Genomic DNA, 24,127 nt, shown 5'->3' with positions numbered 1-24,127 from the left:
GGAGCAAAATGGTAAAATATTTGCTAATTCCGTTTGAGTCGGTCATGTAGTAGTTGTGGTCTAATCGAATTCTGTATGTGGAGAAAATCTGATAACTTATCACATTGTTGAGTAGGATTGGAATCTTTTTAAAAAATATTATCATTTTTGTTATTATCTTTTCTTATTTTAGTTAAATTTAATTAGTATTTATTTTATTTTATTTCTTTCTTTTTGCCAAAATTTGCCCTATCCCCCACGTTTTTCCCCACTTTTCCATTGCCTAATTCATTTGTTTTGTTTTTCTGCCAGCAAAATCAAAAGTCAAAATTTGTTTCTTGTTTTTCTTCATAACTTTAATATTTGTTTATCATTTTATTATTTTTGTTTCAAGTCTGTTACCATTTATTTTCCTTTCCCAATTCCACGTTTCTTTAATTTTGTTTTACCTTTCTTGCTGAGTTCTTTCGCACAACTATATCCTCTTTCTCTTTTCTTCTTACTATAAATTCTTTTTGGAACCTTAATTCTTGTTCTGTTGACTGCAAATCGTGGGGTAAGTTTTCTTTTCATTCTCTCGTATATGTGTGGGTTTTAAATGTTTTTAGGCGTTGGGGTTGTATTAAGTTTGTGTTTTGGGTTTTTGTAATGATTTCGATACGTTTTTAGGAGAAGAACAAGAAGCAATCGGCAGTCCTCCAGCGACTTAGATGCTAGTTTGTTGCTGATTTCTTTTGGGGTAAGTGTTCGAATGCGTTTTTGGGGGTTCATTAAGTATGTTGTGGTTGAGTTTTTGTTAAGTTTTGTAAACTGTTACTAATTTGGTTGTGATAGTTATCAATTTAGGTGTTAGATATCTTATGGTTGCTTTCGTATCGAAATCGTATCAGGTGTGTAGTAAGAAGCCCGAAAAATAGCAAACGACGAAAGTCGTAAATCGGCACTATCGACGCCACACGGTTGTGTGTGATAGGCTGTGTGCGAACTGTTGAACCACATGGTCTGGGTCAATTGGCCCTGTGGGCCACACGTGTGTGTGGGTCTAAAATTTTGAATTTTTCTCTAGGGTCGTAAACGGTTCTTGGATCAAACGTAGGCTTTTTATAGGGTTAGTATGTTATTAATTAAGTTATAACACGGGAATTCTAGCCATCTGTTAGTGTAAAATTAAATATTTGTTCGTATGTTTGAAATGAAGTGTTACGAGTAAAATATGTAATATGCAATGTTTAATCTGAAGAAAACATTATGTATGTTATGTACTTGTCATGATAAGCATGTACATAGTAAATAAATCTAATATCTGTTAGCTTTGCATTTGCATTGGGGATGAGAATTGTGTCCTGGAGGAAGTGTGGAGAGTTTAATTATTTGCTATAATTGGTGGCACAACCACATCTATTTCTGTACATGGCGATAATTCGCTTATTGGTTTGGCAGTTAAGCTGCAAATATTTTGAAAGTGTCATACTGACACTAAGTGGTGTGTAGGGCTGGATGGGTGTTTCATACCCCATATGGTGTGTTGGGATAGTTGAAGTTGGTGTGTAGCGGATGGAGGTTACAAATTGAGTTTGAATAGTGTCATACCGACACTAAGTGGTGTGTAGGGCTGGATGGATGTCTCATACCCCATATGGTGTGTTGGGATTATATTTTTCCATCTGTACTACTCTTATATGTTCAACATATGCTATATTTGCTTGAATAATTTCTGTTGTTTAAATAATATGTTACACATTGAGTTTCAAAATCTCACTCTCTGAATATTTGTCACTTTCAGATAACCCTCAGACTTAGGCGAATTTGTGCGATGAGAGCTCGGTTATGATGTCTTGTTTTTTTTACGTGGTTTGTAAAATTTGGACTTTTTTTGGCCATTTTGGGACTGTTTAAATTTTTAGACTGTTTAAATTTCTGGACTTTACATTTTGATTTTTAACTGTTTTATCATTTTTGGTGGGTTTACAACTTGTTTTGCGAAATGTTGATTTTTAAATTACAAACCATGTTTTCAAAATTGAATTCAAATAAGACTTTTCGCTGCAAACTCAAATATTTTTAAAATAAACTTTTCTATATAAACAACATTTTTGATAATCAATTAAGAGAGATGGGCTTACAAACAAATCGGATTTTTTCAAAAACAAATAAATTTCGAATTTTCAATCGATTTACGATATCATCTCTAAATCTGACTGTAATATCTAGGTCAAATTTAAAGTGCTATAAATACAATTTAACACTTGATACAGGTATCTCCATGAGATTCACACAATTACTTACTATTGGGTAGGTATATGAAAATCAGAAAAAAGAACAAGTGTTTTATGATTGGTATGTTGGAGTTAAGAGATTGATGGTGTTAGTGTGTCCACTGTGGAGTTCATGTGCGCTTTACTGATAGGCCTCCAATACCTTTCCACTGTACTTTCAACATCCCTCTGTTGGTAATGCAGGTGGGCCAATATTTTTTTTTCCTTTTTATAAATAATAATAACAACAATAAGATAAGCTTCCCAGTAGGCAGTAGCCTCCTCCCATAACCAAAAGCTGAAAAAGAGAATCATAAATTTCTTTTTAGGTAAAAGAAAAAAGAATCATAGGTTTACTTTTGGCAGAATATATATGAATGATATAGTTTGATAATTGGTACAAATGTTTGATGTGTGATATTTTCATACAAATTATTAACTTTATTAAAATCAGTATTATAAAGGTATTTTATTTTTTACTTAAAAATGAAGAAATTAATCATCACACTTCAAATTAAAAATAAATTGATCCTTTTATTAAAATTATATCCATTTTATTGTTTATAAATGGTCCTTGTATGTCGGCGTAAACGCACTTTATTTGTCAGTCACACTAATTTTTATCTGTAAAAGGAGCGAAATATTTAATAAAATTATCATTTTACACTTTAAACTTATGTAAATGGACCAAATTATCTATATTTGGGGTAAATGGGACAAAATATAATCGTATTCCTTGCTCAAAAGATTCCATAATACTTTTACCTCAAATAGTACACTGTTAAGAGTGGAATTTTTTATAAATGAATTTAAAAGTAGAATAATAACTTAATAACCATTTATAGGGTTCTTACACTCTACTGATAATGAATAAAATAATTTAACTTTACATGTGTTATGCTTTACCAAATAACATTTGACGTGAATACATTAATTTTGTACACTATCAATGAATAACAACACAACATATTAGGTTTAAAGTTAATATTAAATTTTAGTTTGAGATTTAAGATTCACATTTAAATAAAATCATTAGTATTTATATATAGGTCTTTCATTATTTTATTTCATCATTGATGAAGTGTCATGTTGTTATTCCTTGTCTTGGATGCATTTATTGTCATTTATATTTGTTTTCTATTTATGTTATATTTTATATAGAAAAACGAAATTCTTTTTAAATAACAAGATAAGATGTTTGCTCTTAAAATGGCCTTTTTAGCATCCAATTCCAAAAGTGGAAAGATCCTCCCTTGATATTAAAATTCTTATAAAATACGGAAACTTTAAAAATTCCCATAAAAGATATTTTTAAGAATTTTATCATGAGATATTTTGATGAATGTACATGAGAGGTCTTTTATAAAGAGTTGATCAAAACAGTTACTCTACTATTAAATTGATTCATTTAATATTTGTATTATTAAAAGAATAAAAAAGTTAAATTAGAATATAGTTAACGTTTATTGTTTAGACAATATCATTTACTATTTAACAAATTTAATATTTTAGATAATTTACGATTCTGTAAATGAAATTGTTCGAATTGAATTACAATTAAAAATAATAATTTTCAAGATATTTTTATATAGCAAATGTTAACTATGTTACAATTTGAACTTATTTGATTTTTTAATAGTATATGAACTAAATTGATCTATTTAATAATAGAGGACTAGTTTGATTTAATCATTATAATATAGGACATCTTTTAATAGAAATATTGGCTAAAACGTTAAATTTTGTCAATTTAACTCTTAATGTTTCCATATTTTGTCAAATTTGTTCATATTCCTTTTTGAGCTAAATTAGACCTTTAACATTTCAAAAGAATCAAATTTTACAATTAACAATTTAAAGAAAATTAAATTGTTGTTTTCTAATGAAAATATTGACTAAAATGTTAACTTTTAAATATGGTAATTTGTATGGCAATCCATGTGTACTTAATGCTATTTTAAAAAAAATTATGAACATTTTATTTTTTAATTTATTTTTTGAATATTTTGTAATTTTAAATTATTTGTTTGACTCGGTTTAACTAAAAAAATATGCCAATTTGACAAAAGATATAAGCCTTTATAGTTAAATTTATGATTATTCATTTTAAAAATAGATGACTATCGAAAAAAAATCTAAAATGAGAAAGCCATTAATTTTATGCAATGGAAAAGGTCGTATTAACTACTAGTTTTAGTAACTTCATTTTATAATAATTTTGATAACCTTAGGCCACCTTACAAAATAGTAACTTTAATAATCACCAAAAATAAAACAAATTAAATGAATATATATTTTCCATAAAATTAAAATAATTTATATCTTTTAAAATACAATCGAAGCACGTATCTAAATACAAACTCAAGTTTGAATTTTGATATTTTATTTGAACTAGTAAATGTATTGTTATACATCTATATAAAATTTATTTAATATGAACACTTATATATGTAGATCTCTAAGTAATAATATGCATAGGAGTTTTACTCCAATTAGTTCCAGTTTGTTAGCTTTAATTTGGATTGTATCGGTTATTAGTCTGTTTGTGTTGTAATGATTTGATTTTATTTGGTGGTTACTCGGATAATCCGTTTATAATGGTTTGATTATTCAAACTTATATTGAACTTGTAATTATAGGTGAATGTATATGAGAGGTTCCTCTATAGGGACTTAACCAAAATAGTCCAAAACATATTAAATAGATCAATTTAATCTTTGTACTATTAAAAAAATCAAATAAAGCCAAATTGAAATATAGTTAACATTTATTATTTAAACAATATCATTTATTATTTAACAAAGTTAATATTTAAAAAAAATTACGATTCTGTAAATGAAATTGTTTGGAATTGAAATTCTAGAGGTGATCATCGGCAAGGCGGCCCGGCCCGACGGCCCGCCCTAAATATAGGAGAGTTCGGGTAAAAATATAGGCCCGAAATATGGGTTTGGGCAAAAAACGAGGCCTGTTTAGAAAATGAGCCGGGCTTCGGGCACCACTTTTTTGGCCCTGGCCCGACCCAGCCCAAATATAATAAATATATATATTTTTATTTTTTTAATTTTAAAATACATTTTTTTATTTTTTTATTTTTAAAATAAAATTTTGGTGTTTATTAAAAAAATGGGCCGGGCCAGGCCGAGCTCGGGCTTAGGAATTTTTCCCAAGCCTGGCATGGACAAAATTTCAGGCCCATATTTCGGGCCGGGCCTAGGACGTGGGCTATAATTTTTTTGCCATGATCACCTCTAAATTGAATTGCAATTGAAAAATAATAATTTTCAATACATTTTTTACATAATAAATATTAACTCGGTTGCAATTTGGACTTGTTTGATTTTTTAATAGTATATAGACTAAATTGATCCATTTAATACTAGAGAGACTAATTTGATCTAGTCCTTATATATAGGACATCTTTTAATGGAAATATTGGTTAAAATGTTAAATTTTATCAATTTAACCCTTAACGTTTACACATTTTGTCAAATTTGTTTTATTCCTTTTTGAGCTAAATTTTATGCGATGGAAAATGTTGTATCAACTACTAATTTTAGTAACTTCTTTTTTATAATAATTTTGATAACCTTAGGCCACCTTACAAAATAGTAGCTTTAATAATCACAAAAATACAGAAAATTAAATGAATTGTTGTAGAAAAATTAATAAAAATAATAATAACTAAAAGATAGATGAAAATAAGGAGAATCTTCATTATTTAATTTTCACTTTCAAGGTGCTTTATTTATAAGCAGATTTACATTCAATCAATAAATGTAAGTGAAGTCTTCTTAATTATTTCATTTAAACATTTTATGGTTATAAATGAAGTAGAGAGTTTTATCTCATTACTTGAATAAATATTTAAAGGGTTATAGACATCTATTATTAATGTTTTTACAACACTCTCCCTTGATTGTTTTTTAAATAAAAATGTGCCTCATTAAAATCTTAATTAGGAAAAACCCTGTGGGATAAAAACCTAATGAAGGAAAAAAAGTACACAATCTCTTATTACAAAATTTCTCGTTAAAAACCTTTACTAGGAAAACCCAATATGACAAAACCTTGGTTAAAGGAAAATAGTGCAACGTGTTTTTGACTCCTTCTAATGGCAATATCACATTACATCTTTCAGTTGACGCATTCCAATCTTGTGTAGTAGTCTTTCAAACATTGAAGTTGGCAATGCATTGATAAAAAGATCTGTTAATTTATCACTAGAACGAATTTGTTGAACTTTTATGTCACATTTCTTCTCAAGATCATGGGTGAAGAATAATTTTGATGAAATATGTTTCGTTCAGTCACCTTTGATGTAACCGCCCTTCAATTGAGCCCAACAAAACTTAGAAAAACTCTTTCTTTGGTAGTGAAAATTGAAAATCGACGGCGAAAATGTTGAGGCTGGCACCGAAACGGTTGCTTGGGCTAACGTCAAGAGAGATCTCATCACAACCCGTTTAGATTCTTCCATGTCTTTACCATGAAAACATCATCAACCACTACAACAATCCCTGTAACGTCTGTTCCTTCGATAAGAATGATCCGAACATTGGTATTGGTTTGGTTGGTCTTGCTTGTGGGATGTTATGAAGTTTCAAATCGAAATCAAAGACAAAACAACAAAAACCAACAAAAACAAAAATACCAAATAGCAAGCATCCAAAATCAAACCAGCAAAAAAAGAAAAGAAAAATCCCAAATTGGCTTGCATCAAAAGAGAGAAGTAAAAAAAAAAACCTAAAAAAGAAGAGAATCAAAAGAGAAGAAACCCACACCCATTTTGGGTTTTACGGGTTGGGAAATCTGAAGTGAGATTTGAGAAGAGGCAAAGAGGAGCCATTTGGTGATGACGGTTGGCCAGAGAAGGCAAGGAACGACGGTGACTAGAGTTAAGAGCAAAAAAAGAAAAAGAAAGGAGAATAAGAGAAGAAAAAAAAGGGACAAAGATTCAACGAATAGCAGCAAACTAGGTGGTGAATTCACCTTGGAGGAGCAAAACAGTCTTAACTAGGGTATCTCTATTCCTGCTCTTTTTCTTTTATTCTTTTCTACCACCCAACTAGGGCTATGAGGCTGTTTAAATGACAACTAACTCTCTAACTGGCCAGTTAATGATAGTAAGGAGTTCGCTAAATGCCATATCACTTTTCCGTTATGTTTGTAATTAAATGGTTAAAAGAACTGTTATGTTATTTTTCGAAAGTTGAGTGATTGAATTGAAACTAGAGTGACTATTTTATCAACTGCATCAAAGTTGAGTGACTATTGATATAATTTACCTTTAAATTAAATAAAAATATTTATTTTACAAGGTGCATGTTTGAATATAAAGTGCATATTTATTTTACAAGGTCAATTTATGGGTAGGAAGGTGCATGTTTGACCCGATTTTAAACATAATACATTTTCAAACTTACAATAATATATGAAAAATAGTTTAGTTCAACAAATTATAAAAATAAAAAACATTTCATTAGGTTTTTCGAACCGTTATGATAATTTTGTTGGGTTGAATTCGGTCTTATTTTGGTTTTCAAATTTTGAATTTATTTTAACAAATAAAATTTATTTTTATAAATTTTAAAATAATTTAATAAAGTTTTCACATGTTTATTTTAAATAAAATTAAATTTTAATTAAATAAAAATTAATCAATAATTCTTATATATATTAAAAATAATTATCTATACTTATTATATAGCTCTTAATTGAGTTGGTGCGGCAGACTTAATTGTCTATCAACTCAGTTGAAAAAGATGAAAATATCTTTACTTTTCAAAGTAAATTGTATTATTTTGAGTATGCTCTTCTCATTTTATATATTTTATATAAAATTGAAAAATATATACATATAATGAGATTTGAATCCATATCTTTTAATTTTTCACACATATATATTTTACTATTCAACTAAATTTTTATATAAGTTTTTATAAATATATTTGTTACGTAATTTTAATTTACTCATTACATAAGTGTGTCATAATTTAATATATGTAATTTAAATTATGTTGACTATTTTAAATATAAAATATTTATTTTTATACCATAAATAATTAAAAATAATCATAAATAAAATAAAAATAAAAATTGACTTGATTAAATAACTGTGATTTTTTATTTATATTTCAAAAACTGTCAAAAACACTAGAATTCGAGTGGGTTCTTGATATGTCGGATTTTTTTCTCTAAACCCTAAGTTTTTATTGCGTGAAGAATGGAGTTTGAATTATCATGGGCCAGAGCAAAGTTTTGGGCCTATTCAATACAAGCCTGAAACCTCCTTTCGGCCATTTTTCAAAGAAGTTTTTGAATTTCAGTGGCGCCTTTTTTAGAGATGTAGGGTTTTTGATTTCATTGCCCTCTATAAATTGACACAGTAATTGCCATTCTTATTCTCATAACTATTAAAAGCATGAAAAATCTAGGTTTCTCCTCCCTTTTTTTTTTAAATTAATGTGTTTGATTTATGGAGCGAAATCCCAATGAGGAAGAAAACCCATGGATAGGAAGTGCCGTATGACACTTTAAACCAGCAACGGCAACTAGCTAAGGAAAAATCCTCCGTTTTCCCATCCTTCAATGTCAGTCCTCTGATTCTTGTTCTTAGGTGCTAGATCATTGACCGGGAACCTTCGCGGGCGGCTTTTCCATGAAAGCTTTTTACGTTGTGTGGGTGATTTGAAACGGGTCTCTGAAGGGTACGCTTTTTGATATTTGAATATTTCATTTTTATAGGCCCGATGCCACGTCGCCGGTAGCGAAAAAGAAAAAAAAAAAGCAATGACCGGCGATGCTATGATTGGACCGAAATAAATCTCATGTTTCGCTTTCTGATAGGAACCTGTGGATCTGAATTTGATCTACGTAGCCGTTTTCGGCGATTACATTAAAAAAAAATTCTAATGTATTGTTATTAAGGATTGGATTTATTGAAGCCTGTGATGATTTCTTAAATTACAGTTGGAATTACCGACTGAATTATTATTTTGATGTCAATTTGATATCTGAGGCTTTGGAAAAATAATCGAATTTAGTTTGTTTATGAATGAGCTTGAAATATCGAACAAATTTGAGTAGTTTCAAAGATTAAATCTGATCTTGAGTTCAGACATTGAGTTCTTTCGATTCAAATTGATTTTGGAGTTAATTTTAATTAATTAAATACGAACGAATTCAATCACAACTTAAGAATTGTAGACCAAATATTCAATCACAACTGTATAATTGTAATTTGATCAGAGTTTTCTCATCACAAGTTTATACGTTTAATTACAATTGTAAATACAAATTTTACATGTTCAATATCAATGAGAAGAAGTAAATTTTTTTTATAAAGCACCGTTGAATGCATAATTTAAATAATAATTTTAGAGAATAATGTAAATAATAATTAAATAAGATTAGCATAAAATTGAATAGGGTTCGTCATGTACTTTTATTTATGAATTAATAATAATTAAATAATAATTTTAAATTCTTATTTTGTAGATATCAAAAATCTAGTTTTAGCTGTTAGTATTATTAAATTTATTTTGTTAAATTTATTTTTATTATAATATTATTTTGTATTTTTATTTAAAAATGTGACATTAGTAAAATTGATAAAGATTTAATAATGTTAACAATTGAATATAATTTTGTTTAAACCATTTTTTTGAAATTGACTTTTTATTTGAGAAAAATAAAAATTGAGTCGTCACCAATCTTTTTTATAAGGTGTGACCGAATCATCTCGTAATTCGATTGTTTCAATAAAATGTTTGATTTATTAAAATAATATTTTTCAGTTTACAAAAATCTAGAAATTGGGTTCGGGAGTCAGTTATGCACGAAAAAGGATTAGCACCTTCGTTACGCCTAAAATTGGTATCTAATTGATTACTTGATGTCTTTAGTGTAGAAAATTGAGAATTTAAAGAGAATTTAAATTACGATCCCTTATTAAGACATTACTTAACTAAATTAATTTTCACGAAAATGGGCTTATTTCAAGTTAATCGAGAAGAAATGATCATGTCCCGTAAGTTAAGTCACAATGCCTTAAATCCTCGAAAATGAGAACAAATGCTAAAATCTTATTTTTTACTTATTTTAAAGTAGATATTCGACTATCTCGATTTTAGAAAGAAGCCATATTCCGTAAGTTAGGAACACACTCTTTTTAATTCCAAAAATAATGAATATTGCTTTGATAAAAAAAATTCCTTTTTTATGCATCGTGCAAAAACGAACGTAACATTTAAAGTGACGCGCATTTAACTTATTCGGGCATAATATAAAATGGATAAGTATATTTAAACACAATGTATGATATAGTGATAATGAGATACTACAAAATGGCTATATAAAGGAATACTATAATAACAATGATGTAATAATAATAATAATAATAATAATATTATTATTATTATTATTATTATTATTATTAATCATATCATAATAATAAAATAGATAAGGTAACTTAAAAAAAAGAAAAAAACGGAAGATGCATGACTAAAAGATAAATATGTATGACATGAAAGTACCAAAAATAATAAAAGAAATAATAAAATAACAAGAACAAAAGAATAAAATAAAATAATAATGACAATAATAATAAATAAACAAACATGCACAAATAAAAGAATGTATACAATCTAATTTTCAAGTATATATAAATATAAAAAGTAATAAATAAATAAATAAATAATAAAAAACAGTTTGTAAAAGGTTGAAGTTAAATAAACAAGGATTAAATTGAAATTTAAATGAAATTAGGGGTACAAATTGTAAATAATAAAAACTAAACTAATAAAACGGAATAAAGGACCAAAATGAAATGCGCGAAAAGAAACAGGGACTAAATGAGAAATTATCCCAAAACTCCAGGACACGCGTCATTCCCCAGGGGGTCAGCATACGAAGGACTAAATCGAAAACAAATTAAAATTAAGTGATAAAATAAAAAAATAGAACAAGACTGTATTGAAAACCGCCTAAAAAGCGGAAGGACTAGGGTAGCAATTATACCCTAGTCACAAAAACACATAGATCTTGAGGTCGAGTGGGTCGGGTCAGATCTGGTCGGCCAAAATGACGTCGTTTTGGGACCTTTCTGACCCTTTCAAAATGGTGCTATTTTGGCACCCTATATAAGTCAAAAACCTTAAAAAAAATCATTTCCTCCATCTTTTAAAAAAAAAATTTAGAAAACTCTCTCTCCCTTTCTCCAAAAAGCTATCGGCTAGCCTTGGCTCTGGCGATTCGCCGCTGTGCTGACCACCGGTCACTGGCGATGGCACCGCCGTACACGGTGGCCGAAAAATGAAAAAAGTTTCCTTTTTTGGCCTTTTGACTTCCAAAGCCAGGATCTGAGGGCTAAAAGCCTAAAAAGGTAAAACAAACAAAAAAAAAAAAACTTCATTTTTTTTATTCGGCCCCTTTTTATATATATGTTTATTTTTTTTCTTTCGAAAAAATAAATAAACAAAAAATAAAATCACCTTCTTGATTGTATTTGATTTCTTTTTTTTTTTTCGATTTCTTTCCTTTTTTTTACATGTTTTTTTTCGTGGCTTTTATAGCCACGTTACATATTATTTTTTTCATTTTTTCTACTTTTTCAACTACTCCTATCTTTTCTTCCTTTTTCTCTTTTTTGCAAGGGTGGTTGATGACGGTAGTAGTTGGTGGTAGAGCAGTGGCAGCGTGTTGACGTGTGGCACCAGGGGCTAGGGGCGACGGTAGCGACACTAGGGTAGGGATTTAGGGTGCGGCGTGTAACACCCCTTACCCGTATTCCTTACCGGAACAGAGTATGAGGTATTACTAAATTTTTAAAAAAATTTCGACAGCATTCCTACTTATTTTTGCTTAAACCTCCTGCAAATTTAGAACACATTCCAATATACCAACCAATTTCATTTGTATAAACACACATATAGTTTAACTATTAATAAACACTACATTTAAAAGGGAACCATAACATATATTTACATGATGATCCCACATTACATAAATTGTCTATACATGCCATAAAATTTCGGAACACTAGTAGTAAAATACCCCAAATGTGAAGGATAGTGTAGATGATTGTCTGACTTCGTTCCAATTTCCGAGTTGTTGGAAGTCACTATAACCAAGAGAAAAATAAAATCGAGTAAGCATATAGCTTAGTAAGTAAACACATGATAAATAAGTAATTACTCCCATAACTACACCAAAATATAAACTTATTCATGAATAACTTTATTGTTTAGGCAATTTCCAGCAAGCTGTTTTTCTGCGTCATAGTCGCTAATTTATTTTTATCTGGAGCTACAGGGCTCCAAATTGAGTTCCGTAAATTTTCCCTGAAACTAGACTCATATACCATTTCACCATAAAAAGTTCAGAATTTTTAACCCAGCCAATTAGTACAGTTTATTCATTAAACCTTCCCCTGTTTCACTGCCCAACGGTTCTGACCCTTCCTCACTAAAATTCACTTAACTCTCTGTACAAAATTTGAAAAATGGTTTCGCTTGTTTCTAATAAAAATAGACTCAATAAGGATTCCAGGGATATAAATTTCATGCCATAATTATTTTTTACAATTTTGGTAATTTTCCAAAGTTAGAACAGGGATCTCGAAATCAATCCAGCCCTGTTTCAGTAAAATTCAGATATCTCCAAAATACAACTCCTTTGCTTATTCTATTTCTTTCATATGAGAATAGATACATTCAACTTCAATTTCATATATTATTCAGCTTCCCATTCATTTTCCACCATTTATGGTGATTTTTTCAAAGTTACCCAATTGCTGTTGTTCAACACAGTTTATAATTAAATCGTTCCTTTTGCATTTTTGATATTTTCTCCCATCTCATACATGGGTCGATTTAGTATTCAACTCAATATTTACCCATAAAATTTTCCACCATATGGCAATATTCATCTTCCACACTTTTTCGTTGAACACTCGGAATGTTAGCCGTTATTGGTGGATCCCGCACTTAGCACCACCACTGAATCGGGGAATCAGCACTTAGCAACCCCTCGGGGGAATCAGCACATAGCAACCCCCTTTTTATTTCAAAGATATGGTGGATATCGCACTTAGCACCACCAATGAATCGGGGAATCAGCACTTAGCAACCCCTCGGGGGAATCAGCACATAGCAACCCCCCTTTTCATTTCAAAGATATGGTGGATATCGCACTTAGCACCACCAATGAAATCGGGGAATCAGCACTTAGCAACCCCTCGGGGGAATCAGCACATAGCAACCCCCTTTCACATTTCAAAGATATGGTGGATCACGCACATAGCACCACCCATAAATCGGGGAATCAGCACACAGCAACCCCTTTTATATACAACATACTCCGGCTTATTCCGAGTGTTCAACCCATAACCCATATATTGCAACCCTTTATCACCTTTCCCGATTTAACAACATTTTTAGGATATTGCCAAACATTTATTTTAATTCCAAATAAATCTCAACATATATCAAATAATATCAAAATAATACATTAAGTCACGTGTTTACTTACCTCGGTGCAAAATATCGTAATTTTGCACTTTACTCCACTATCTTTTCTTTTCCCCGTTTGATATACTCTTCACGTCTTTCTTGATTACAGAGCTTGAAAGCTTAAAACCCTAAATATGGCTTCCCCTTGCTGATTTCGTTCACCATGAAGAAGATGAGCATATTTTGCCATCTTTTTCCCATTTAATTCTATTTAATAACCAAATGACTAAAATGCCCCATTTAAAAAAATCTATTTCACCCATTTCTTATGTCTATTTTGTCCATCAACTAACTAATGGTCTAATTACCACATAAAGACCTCCAATTTAAAATTTCATAACAATTAGACACCTCTAAGATGTAGAACTCAACTTTTGCACTATTTACAATTTAGTCCTTTTGACTAAATTGAGTGCTAAACGTCGAAATTTTCGAGCGAAATTTTTACGAAAATTTTCCGTGAAATTGTAGACCATAAAAATATAATAATAACCATATTTTCCCTCGTCGGATTTGTGGTCCCGAAATCACTATTCCGACTAGGCCCAGAATCGGGCTGTTACACGGCGGCTAGGGTTTCTGTTTAGTCTGAAACAGTTTAGGTGTTTGGGCTTGTAACTTTGGGTTAGAGTTTTTTTATTTGGGCCATATTCTAAATGGACTATTTTTTATTTTTATTGGACTTTAATTTTTTGTTTTATTTATTATTATTTTTTTGTTTAGTGGGCCGGACGAAATTGGGCTTTCACAGTTGCCCCTCTTTGCTCGTTGTCGTGTAACGAGAATGGAGCAAAGACTTTTAAGAATGACCAATTTCGTCTGGTCTCGCCGAATCTCGACCTTTTTGGTGCTCCTATTTCTCAAGTAGCTTCATTCTAACCCACTGCAACTTCAGAGGTATAGGATTTGTTGCTTCAATGTACTCCACTGCAACTTCAGGGAGATTAGACTTGTAGCTTTAATCTGCTCCACTGCAACTTTAGGGAGATAAGATTTGTAACTTTAATCCGCTCCACTACAACTTTAGGGAGATAAGATTTGTAACTTCAATCTGCTCCACTGCAACTTCAGGGAGATAATATTTGAAACTTTAATCCGCTCCACTGCAACTTCAGGGAGATAAAAGTTGTAACTTCAATCCACTCCATTGCAACTTCAGGGAGATAAGAGTTGTAACTTCAATCGGCTCCACTGCAAATTCAGGGAGATAATAGTTGTAATTTCAATCCGCTCTACTGCAACTTTAGGGAGATAAGAGTTGTAACTTCAATCCACTCCACTGCAACTTCAGGGAGATAAGAGTTGTAACTTCAATCCACTCCACTATAACTTTAGAGAGATAATAGTTGTAACTTCAATATGCTCCACTGCAACTTCAGGGAGAAAAGATTCACTATCTTCAATCTACTCTACTGCAACTTTAGGGAGATAAGATTTGTAGTTTCAATCTGCTCTACTACAAATTCAGAGAGATAAGATTCACTATCTTCAATCTACTCCACTGCAACTTCAGAGAGATAAGATTTGTAATTTTCAATCTGCTCTACTGCAACTTCAGAGAGATAAGATTCATTATCTTCATTTTGCTCCACTGCAACTTCAGTGAGATAAGATTTGCGGCTTTAATTTGCTCTACTGCAACTTTAAGGAGATAAGATTTGTAGCCTGTCTTCAATTTGCTCCACTGCAATTTCAGAGAGATAAGATTTGTTTATTTTTAACCTGTTCCACTGCAACTTCGAGGAGACAAGGTGTATAGCTTTAATCTGCTTTACTGCAACTTTAGAGAGATAAAATTTGCTATCTCTGATCTACTCTACTGCAACTTTAGGAAGATAAGATCTATAACTTCAATTTGCTCTATTGCAACTTCAGGGAGATAAGACTTGTAACTTCAATCTGCTCCGCTGCAACTTCAGGAGGATAAGATTTGCCATAATGATTTCAATCCATCTCACTGCAACTTCAGGGAGAAAAGATTCACTATCTTCAATTTACACCCTGCAACTTCAAGGAGATAAGATTTATAGTTTCAATATGCTCTACTGCAACTTTAGAGTGATAAGATTCACTATCTTTAATCTACTCCACTGCAACTTTAGGGAGATAATATTTGCAATTTTAAGTCTGCTCTACTGCAACTTCAGAGAGATAAGATTCACTATCTTTATTCTGCTCCACTGCAACTTTAGGGAGATAAGATTTGCGGCTTTAATCTGCTCCACTGCAACTTCAAGGAGATAAGATTTGTAGCCTATCTTCAATCTGCTCCACTGCAATTTCAGGGAGATAAGATTTGTTTATTTTTAATCTGCTCCACTGCAACTTCGAGGAGATAAGGTGTATAGCTTTAATCTGCTCTACTGCAACTTCAGAGAGATAAGATTTGCTATCTCCGATCTACTCCACTGCAACTTCAAGAAGATAAGATCTATAACTTCAATCTGCTCCACTATAACATCAGGGAGATAAGACTTGAAACTTCAATTTGCTCTGCTGTAACTTTAGGGGATAAGATTCGCCATAATGAATTAGGTAATCGTTCCCACTTTTTAGCTTGAACTTTTTTTTCCAAGTTAGTACTTACAGTTGGCAATTGTTCCCACATTAGGGCCTGAACTCTAGGGTTTTTAAGGACTAACTTGAACAAACAAAAAAAATTCAAACCCAAATGTAAGAAAAACTGCAAAATTTAAGTTTTAATTTAAATAAACAAATTCAGGCCCCAAAGTAGAAACAATTGTCATTAATACAAAAATATTTATAAAAAATAAAAATTTAAATTATATAAATTAATAAATAATTCATAAAATATTTTTGAAAAATTACATGAATTGCCATCTACTACTACCCATATTTATCAAAGGAAAGAGTAGTTAAATATATGCAATTACCAAGCCTAATTTTGGGATATTTAGGTTGGTGGAAAAAACCTATTAAGATTAAAAGGAAAAGTATACAATTATTCAATCCTATTATCTCCTCTAAATTTTCTAAACTTAACCCACCATGGCATCCCTCTATCTTTGATCGATTTCTCCACTTTTATCGTGTTGTCTAAGGTCACAACCATCGTTAGTCCTACCATCGCCGATGATGAGAACACGTTGTTCAAAAATGCATTGAACTACAAAAATCATTCACTTTTTTTACCCTCTTTTATCATTGAAGAATATGGGATTGGAGTTTTAAAAAAAAAACATAAAAAAACTTACACAAGTTGCATCGGTGTGAGCGAGGCCATGGTGGGATGGGTTCCAATATTGGTTGAAGAATTGAGAGATGGAAATCTCTAAGAAGAGTGATAATCCTGTTATGATAAGGTTTCTCATGCAATTCATGTTTCTGAATTGTAGACACGATAATCTAATGGAACCTGCAATCAACAAAGCAACAATATTTTCATTAAGGTTACTAAGATGGGATAAACCAATATTTAGTCCTAAATGAATTAAATTCTTTTCATCTTGGTCCACATTTGTCTTAGACAAAATTAGGAATTTTTGGCATGAACTTGTATTTGGATGATGTAACACTTTTAATCTACGACGCCATCACCTAAAATTTTAAAATCTAAAAAATACAAGAAATATATCAAAATATTAATTTAAAAAAATCAGGTGATGGCATAGCAGAATTTAATAATATCATTTTAGTATACTTTAATGGAATCTAAATTTAAGGATTAAATTGAGAAAAGTTATCAAGTTCTTCAACTAATATGACCTTTTATGGTAAAAAAAATTTAAACCGGACTCGAATTTGGATTAATTGAGTAAAGATCTATATGGCACCCTAAACTCGGTCGGGATAGTCCAACCTGAACTTCGAGCGACACATCAGCCACCGAGGTGACTCTCCAAAAAAACTACCACAAATCACACCAACCATCCATACTGACCATACATATACAAAATATTTAATACAAGCATTTACTCCTCAAAGCATGCTTTTCTAAATCAAACTATAAGTCATATAATAAGCGGAATAAGGCGTACCTAGATTTCAGCAAGCTCTACTAGCTGCAAAATGTCTCGTTATTTCATATGGGCAATATCATATAATTCATACAGCAAATTGAGCCAAACAAGCAAACACTAAGATTAAAAAATCCCAAGAATTAAAATAGACCAAAAAATCCAATTACATCCCTCTAAAAAAATTATTTTTAAATTGTCTAAGATGATCTAAGTCTCATTCCAAGTCTCTAGCATGGAAATGTCCCACATTGCCTTCTTGGGGTTTATAAGTATGGCACAAATACTGTAAAAAGAAAGTTTGTGCAATAGATCACTGAACTGTTGCCCTCCTTGTTATCCCGCATACTAGTTATCGTGAGGGGAGAAGAAAGTAAAGAGATGAGCTTGGGAAAGCTCAGTGAATACACATGTACAAAACAGAAGAAAACACATAAATAATTCACATACTAAACAACTCACTTACAGACAAATCGCATATAACAATTCGAACATAAATAGTTCTACATGTAGGTAGTTTGCATACAATCGATTCGTATGTCACTAATTCACATATAAGTGAGCACTCACAATCCTATGGCATTCCAACTATATCCAATGGTTCCAAAAATTCACAATGCCAACATAACGCAGTAATACACATGTACAGGTCACGTCATTTTAGGCTCACAATTTTTAATAGAGCTCACAGTACCACAACACGTCATAGAATAGCTTGCAAAGCATTAAGCGCCCTATCACATTATATAGGTGAGCACTCATAATCCTATGGCATGCCAACTATATCCAATGGTTCCAAAAATTCACAATACCAACATATCGCAATAATACACATTTACAGGTCACGTCATTTTAGGCTCACAAATTTTAATATAGCTGACAGTACCACAACACGTCATAGAACAACTTGCAAAGCATTAAGCTCGCATAAACAGAACATTAAGTATAAAAAAATAGCATACTAGACTTAGGGTTCGCACACTGCATATATATACATTTATATATAATAGATAGAACAGAACTTTTTAATGCAAATGTATGTATATATATATTTTATATTAAAACCCACGCATGCATACATATAATACACAAAACCCTTTAGATGTAAAAATATGTACATATATTATTTATAATAACCTTTGCACATGCATTCATTGTATATAACAATTCCCTTTTACATCATGTATATATATTATATAAATTAAAAGCCACAAACCTATATATAATATATAACAGTACACACAAATTATACTATATAAAAAACTTTAAACGCCTATATATATATTATATATTTAACCTAACACTGGACACATATATACATTTTACTCAGGGTTCACATAGCATGTAAAAACACACGCACATAGATTCATGCTAAGAGTTTGCACAACACATGGATGAGGTTTGCACAATGCATGGAAGAGGTTCGCACATGTACATGTTCAATCCACAACATGAAGACAGGATTCGCACGTCTTACTTGCTTTCAGTAGAGCGAAACCTCGTTTTCAAGTGCAGTATATAGTGTACTCACCTTGTTCACCACAATGTTGATTATGTGACCTTTTCCTTGCCTTCGTTTCTGCTAGTCGATGCTCCTCCGGTATTTTCAGCTCCGCATGAATAAATACACATAACATATTGTCTAAAACATTTTAATTCATTCTCTACTCAACAACAGCCCACTACTTACGTTATCTCTTGCAGATTTTTGTTGTTCTAATACTTACCCCATTTCCTAACTTTTAACCCTCCTAACTTACATATATTTGTAGATCTAGACTATTAATTAAATGTTAATCTCACCTAACTCTTTCTTTTAAGAATCAATCACTGTTCATCACTTTCTTCAAAGACAAAACCATTTTAAACAACATTTCTTAGCTTTGCTAGCTTCAATCCACCATTTTCATGAAGCCAGATCATAAAAAAAAACAAACATTATTTATATTTCCTAACTAAACCGTAGATACTTTAGTCAAAAGCATTTCATGTAGATTTGATATGAAAATAGATTGTTTACCTTCGGTCTTACTATCCTTCGTGACTCTCGAGTGGTCCGCTCAATAACCGAACCAAATTTTAAGAAGAAAAAGTTGGTGTTTTACTTGAGAATTTAAAGAAGAAAATGGTGCTTGGTTGCTTAGATAATGTAATGCACAAGAAAATTTTGAAGGAAAATTAACTACCAGATGCAACATGAGAAGCATTGTTTTAATAAATCCCCCACTAACCATCAGTCCCAATTACCTATTTGAGTTCACTACTTTCCCTATTATTCCTATTTAGTCCTAATTACTAACGTGGTTTCTATTTACTCTATTTTTAATCTATAATTTAATGTCAATACTATAGCCTGGTTTCCAGGATGTGAAAATCTAAGGTTGGGATAAAAATGGGTAGGTATGGTTAAAATTAATACATACCTACAAGGACGAAAAGCATACAATAAAGTGCTGCAAAGATGGGGAAATGTATGGATGGAAACACTCCTCCAAATTTTCCTGCACAAAATATCATATATGTTAAGATTAAATATCATATATGTTCCGAGCTTAGTAAATTGTTCTCGCATTGAGACCTGAAAAAGGTATTCATTTCCACTTTGGGGCTTGAACATTTTTTTGTCCTAGTTAGTCCTTAAACTTGGAAATTGTTCCCACATTGGGGCTTGAACTCTAGGGTTTTTAAGGACTAGCTTGAAGAAAAAAAATTCAAACCCCAATGTGAGAACAACTGCAAAATTCAAGGTTTGATTTGGATAAAAAAATTTAGGCCCCAAAGTAGAAACAATTGTCAAATTTAAAGTTTAGAGTTCAACAATATGGGAAAAATTGTCAAGTTCACATCTCAAAAAGTAATTTAACCCTTTATATTTCCTGAATATTTATTTCTTTTCAAAATATAGTCAAATATGAATATAGTATGATTATTCAAATATATATAGAAAAGATCTAGCATATCAATGTTGGACATATACCAAATATAGAGAAAAACATCATGAAGCCAGCAGTTTCTGATCAACTCGGCGACTTCCAACTCGGGTTAATCCTAGGAGTCTGACTTTTTCCCTGAAACATAACAATGATACCAACATGGCAGAATAATACAACACCAGCAGCTTGCACCAATGGCTAGTTTAAAAGCATATCTCACAAGGAAACTGTAGAATTGGTGACCGTTCCGAATAGTCCATCAATCATTATCCCAGTCCCTTGCAAAATTATTACAAAAATCAACCACCTAGCAAACATATATATGTATAAATGCATTCATTCAATGGATTGCCAATGAGGGATTGGTTCTTATTGTAAGGCCAACGAGGTCTTAAGTTGGAGTTTCATAATGTTTGAGTTTTTAATGTAGGGAGGATTTTGTTCGATAACTTGTTCCTGATTTTTCCTCGAGAATGGCTTGTTTGATTAATAGTTATGTTAAATTGTCCAACCCGCTAGACAATGCCATGGCTTAGTATGTAAGCCGAAGGAGGAGTCACTAATTCGTTGCAATGACGAGTCGTTTATTATATAGGCTATTGGGATAACATAAGCATAAGAACCTCCAATAACAGCTGGCAACCTTGTTCCAAAAAGTGCTTGGAGAATTGTGTTATCATTTAAGAATTTGGCTGTTAGGTTTTTTTTTATCCACTTTGTCGCTTGAATTTGACAATTAAATTCCTTTTGGTCTTTGAGTTTAAGGTATTATCATTTAAAATTTAAAAATTGTATATAAATTTTCAAGCGATAATTACATTTAATGTCAATAATTGATCAAGTGGTTGAACAAGTTAAACCATCGATTTTTGATTCAACCAGTTTGATGGATTCCATTGCCAAACATTTTATACAACTTTGACAGCTTTTAATATTGACATAATAGTAATTTTAGCTCTCATCGTTCATACATTGTGCCAATTTAATCTTGATTCTAAAAAATTCAACTCCTTAACATTTATATAGTGCAATTTTGTATTTTTACCGTTTTGCTTTTGTTTGTAACATTCAAGGTTAAATTTAAAACAATAAGAAAAGATAAAATTATCATATTAAATTTTATATTTTTAATTTTAATATATTTTGGATCAAATTTAATTGATAAATTTATTTTTTAGCTTTTAAGGTGAAAGAGTCATAAAAAAACTATAAAAAATTAAATTATACAATGTGTAAAAGTTAAAAGTTACTTTTAGAATCAAAGCTAAATTGATACAATGTATAAATATTGAGGATTAAAATTTTATTATGCCAATTTTATAAATAAAAAACAAAAATTTAGATAAATAAATAAAAATTAAATAGTATCTGGTTTAGTAGTATTTTAATAGTAATTATATGGTAAGCCAAAATGCATAAAATGTTATCACATTGCAATATTTTTTGTTGAAGTGTATTTTTAAAAATAATTAAGTTTAAGAAAAATATTCTTAATAACATAGAATGTAAAACAAAACAAAATTTGTTTGCAAAATAAAAATAATTACAGGAGTTACAACCTCATCAAAAAAATTTATATCTATGCTATTGATTAAGCAGCCGGGGTAGGTTTTGTTGCAATAGGGGTGGAACATGCAACTGGATTTTGTTTGCCACTAACTTTAGGCTTCACATTCGAACATTGTGATACTGTAGGTCCATTTGTTCCACTAAGCGTAATTTCAATGTCCGCAAGTTCCACATTTTCACACGGCAAAGTAGCGCTGCAAATAATCTTGACAGCTTCTGGAAGCGCCGAAGTGCCGTGAATGTTTTTGAAACTAATGTTGCTTAGTTTAACTTTTGATTCTTCCTGCATCAAAAAAAAATAATGATTCAATGACCGTTTAACTCTTTTTGCTCTCTTACGGTTTTGATAAATATGTACATACATTTATCTTGCATTTGTTCCATGGGCAATATTTCTGATCAATTATAATAGGAGAACTGACATTGGTCACGGTAATATCCTCAAAGTGAATGTTCGAACAAGTGCCGAGTTTAGCACCTGGCCAACTTTTGATTCTAACACCATTTGAAGTATTAGTCAAGGTGCAGTTTTTTACTGTAACTCCATCAACGGGTTCTTCATTTTTAAACAATCCGAGACTGCCAATACTGATACCATGTCCTGGTCCACAAGTTACTCCATTGATAACCAAGTTTTTGGAGCCATCCCCAATTGAAACACAATCATCACCAGTTTTTATCTCCGTGTTAAGAACATTGACCCCATCTGTGTTTGGGCTATCTCCAGGTGCTGATATGATGAAATGTTCGAAAGTAATGTTTTTGCATCCTAGAACATTAACATGGAACTGCTTGCTGTCTTTGGTTGTTATACCTTGTATCATTGCGTTGGTTAAAAAATCAAACCTTAGGTTTTTGTTTAATTTCAAAATGAAACAAAAAATAATTATTACTTAATTCTATTTATAAAAACAAAAGTCATAACTTTTCAATAAGTAAAGAACTTACAATAGGAAGTGAATCACAATAATCATGCTTTTCACAATCTTCCCTTTTATAAGCAGCGGTTCCCTGACCGTCGAAAATTCCTCCGCCAGACAATTTGAAATTTTCAATTCTATTGAATGCAATCCATTTAGGCTCCTTAAAAGCACCAGGGTCTGCCGGAGCCTTCAAAGTGCCTTGAACTTGAAGTTCAATAGGAGCCTTGCAAGGACCATCTAAGGTAGCTATACTTAAAAAATATATCCCTTTAGGAATCACAATTTTTACCGGAGATGTCGAGGCACATGCTTCTTTCCAAGCATCCAACAATGGCTAAAAGCCAAAAAGAAAAAAAAATGATACATATAAAGATAAGAGATTGGAAAAATAGTTATGCATGCTTTTATTTGCTAACTATAAAGTTCTATGATATTTTGCTTACCTTACTCAAATCTGTTTTCTCGTCTGCCTTTGCACCAAACTTTGCAACAACATCAATAACACCACCTCCTCCTCCTTGACCTTCAGCGGATGATATTGATAAAATTAATAGTATTAACATGGATGAAAAAAATTAAATTGAATAGCCATACTTTCTTTTTATTTACTTCAAAGAGAGAATGATTTTTGTCTTTTGTTTTGTTTCAAACCATCTTATATAGAGAGAGTAAGGCCAAATTACAACCAACTAAACATTTCTATTTTAATTAGCGTGGGTAAATAATATGACCAAGTTTTACTTACTATATTTAGCACTTTTTTTTTTCTTTTTGGAAGGGAATTTGCTAGTTAATTTGCAAACAAACTTGAAGAGTCACGTGACTTAATATAACTATTTAAGGTTTCTATATATAAATGAAAATGATGAATATAATTGTCGACTTAGCTCGGTTGGCATCGACATTGTTGCACATGCAGGAGACCGTGGGTTCGAGCATGTTGAAGGGCATTAATGTTCTTCTATATTAAGGGATGGG

At 31.1% G+C, this 24,127-nt stretch overlaps 2 long non-coding RNA genes, 3 other non-coding genes and 1 pseudogene across 6 annotated transcripts; 4 read left to right on the top strand and 2 right to left on the bottom strand.

The window, feature by feature from the left end:
- The first annotated feature begins 231 nt into the window (after window positions 1-231).
- LOC105770632 (uncharacterized) lies at window positions 232-1,950 on the top strand. Of its 2 annotated transcripts, none has more exons than XR_001126267.2 (3): window positions 232-535; window positions 649-718; window positions 1,763-1,950. It is a non-coding gene; the product is annotated as an uncharacterized LOC105770632 (long non-coding RNA). The 2 variants fall into 2 exon arrangements; XR_008197669.1 differs by having other exon boundaries at window positions 649-1,618.
- Window positions 1,951-8,723: 6,773 nt separating this feature from the next.
- LOC128042761 (small nucleolar RNA U49) lies at window positions 8,724-8,789 on the top strand. The gene has a single exon (XR_008198273.1). It is a non-coding gene; the product is annotated as a small nucleolar RNA U49 (small nucleolar RNA).
- Window positions 8,790-8,980: 191 nt separating this feature from the next.
- Window positions 8,981-9,135, top strand: LOC128042759 (small nucleolar RNA snoR2/U65). Its single transcript, XR_008198271.1, has one exon. It is a non-coding gene; the product is annotated as a small nucleolar RNA snoR2/U65 (small nucleolar RNA).
- A 43-nt stretch (window positions 9,136-9,178) lies between these two features.
- Window positions 9,179-9,262, top strand: LOC128042750 (small nucleolar RNA snoR77Y). The gene has a single exon (XR_008198262.1). It is a non-coding gene; the product is annotated as a small nucleolar RNA snoR77Y (small nucleolar RNA).
- A 2,881-nt stretch (window positions 9,263-12,143) lies between these two features.
- Window positions 12,144-13,852, bottom strand: LOC128042614 (uncharacterized). Its single transcript, XR_008198121.1, has 2 exons — window positions 13,767-13,852; window positions 12,144-12,357 (listed from the first exon to the last, which is right to left on the bottom strand). It is a non-coding gene; the product is annotated as an uncharacterized LOC128042614 (long non-coding RNA).
- An 8,396-nt stretch (window positions 13,853-22,248) lies between these two features.
- On the bottom strand, window positions 22,249-23,741 carry LOC105789902 (polygalacturonase-like; annotated as a pseudogene).
- Window positions 23,742-24,127: the final 386 nt, after the last annotated feature.

This window comes from Gossypium raimondii, chromosome 7 (assembly GCF_025698545.1).
Source record: "Gossypium raimondii isolate GPD5lz chromosome 7, ASM2569854v1, whole genome shotgun sequence".
Taxonomy (NCBI): domain Eukaryota; kingdom Viridiplantae; phylum Streptophyta; class Magnoliopsida; order Malvales; family Malvaceae; genus Gossypium; species Gossypium raimondii.
The sequence above is the reverse complement of the archived record's forward strand: the minus strand, read 5'-3'. Positions and strand labels throughout refer to the sequence as shown.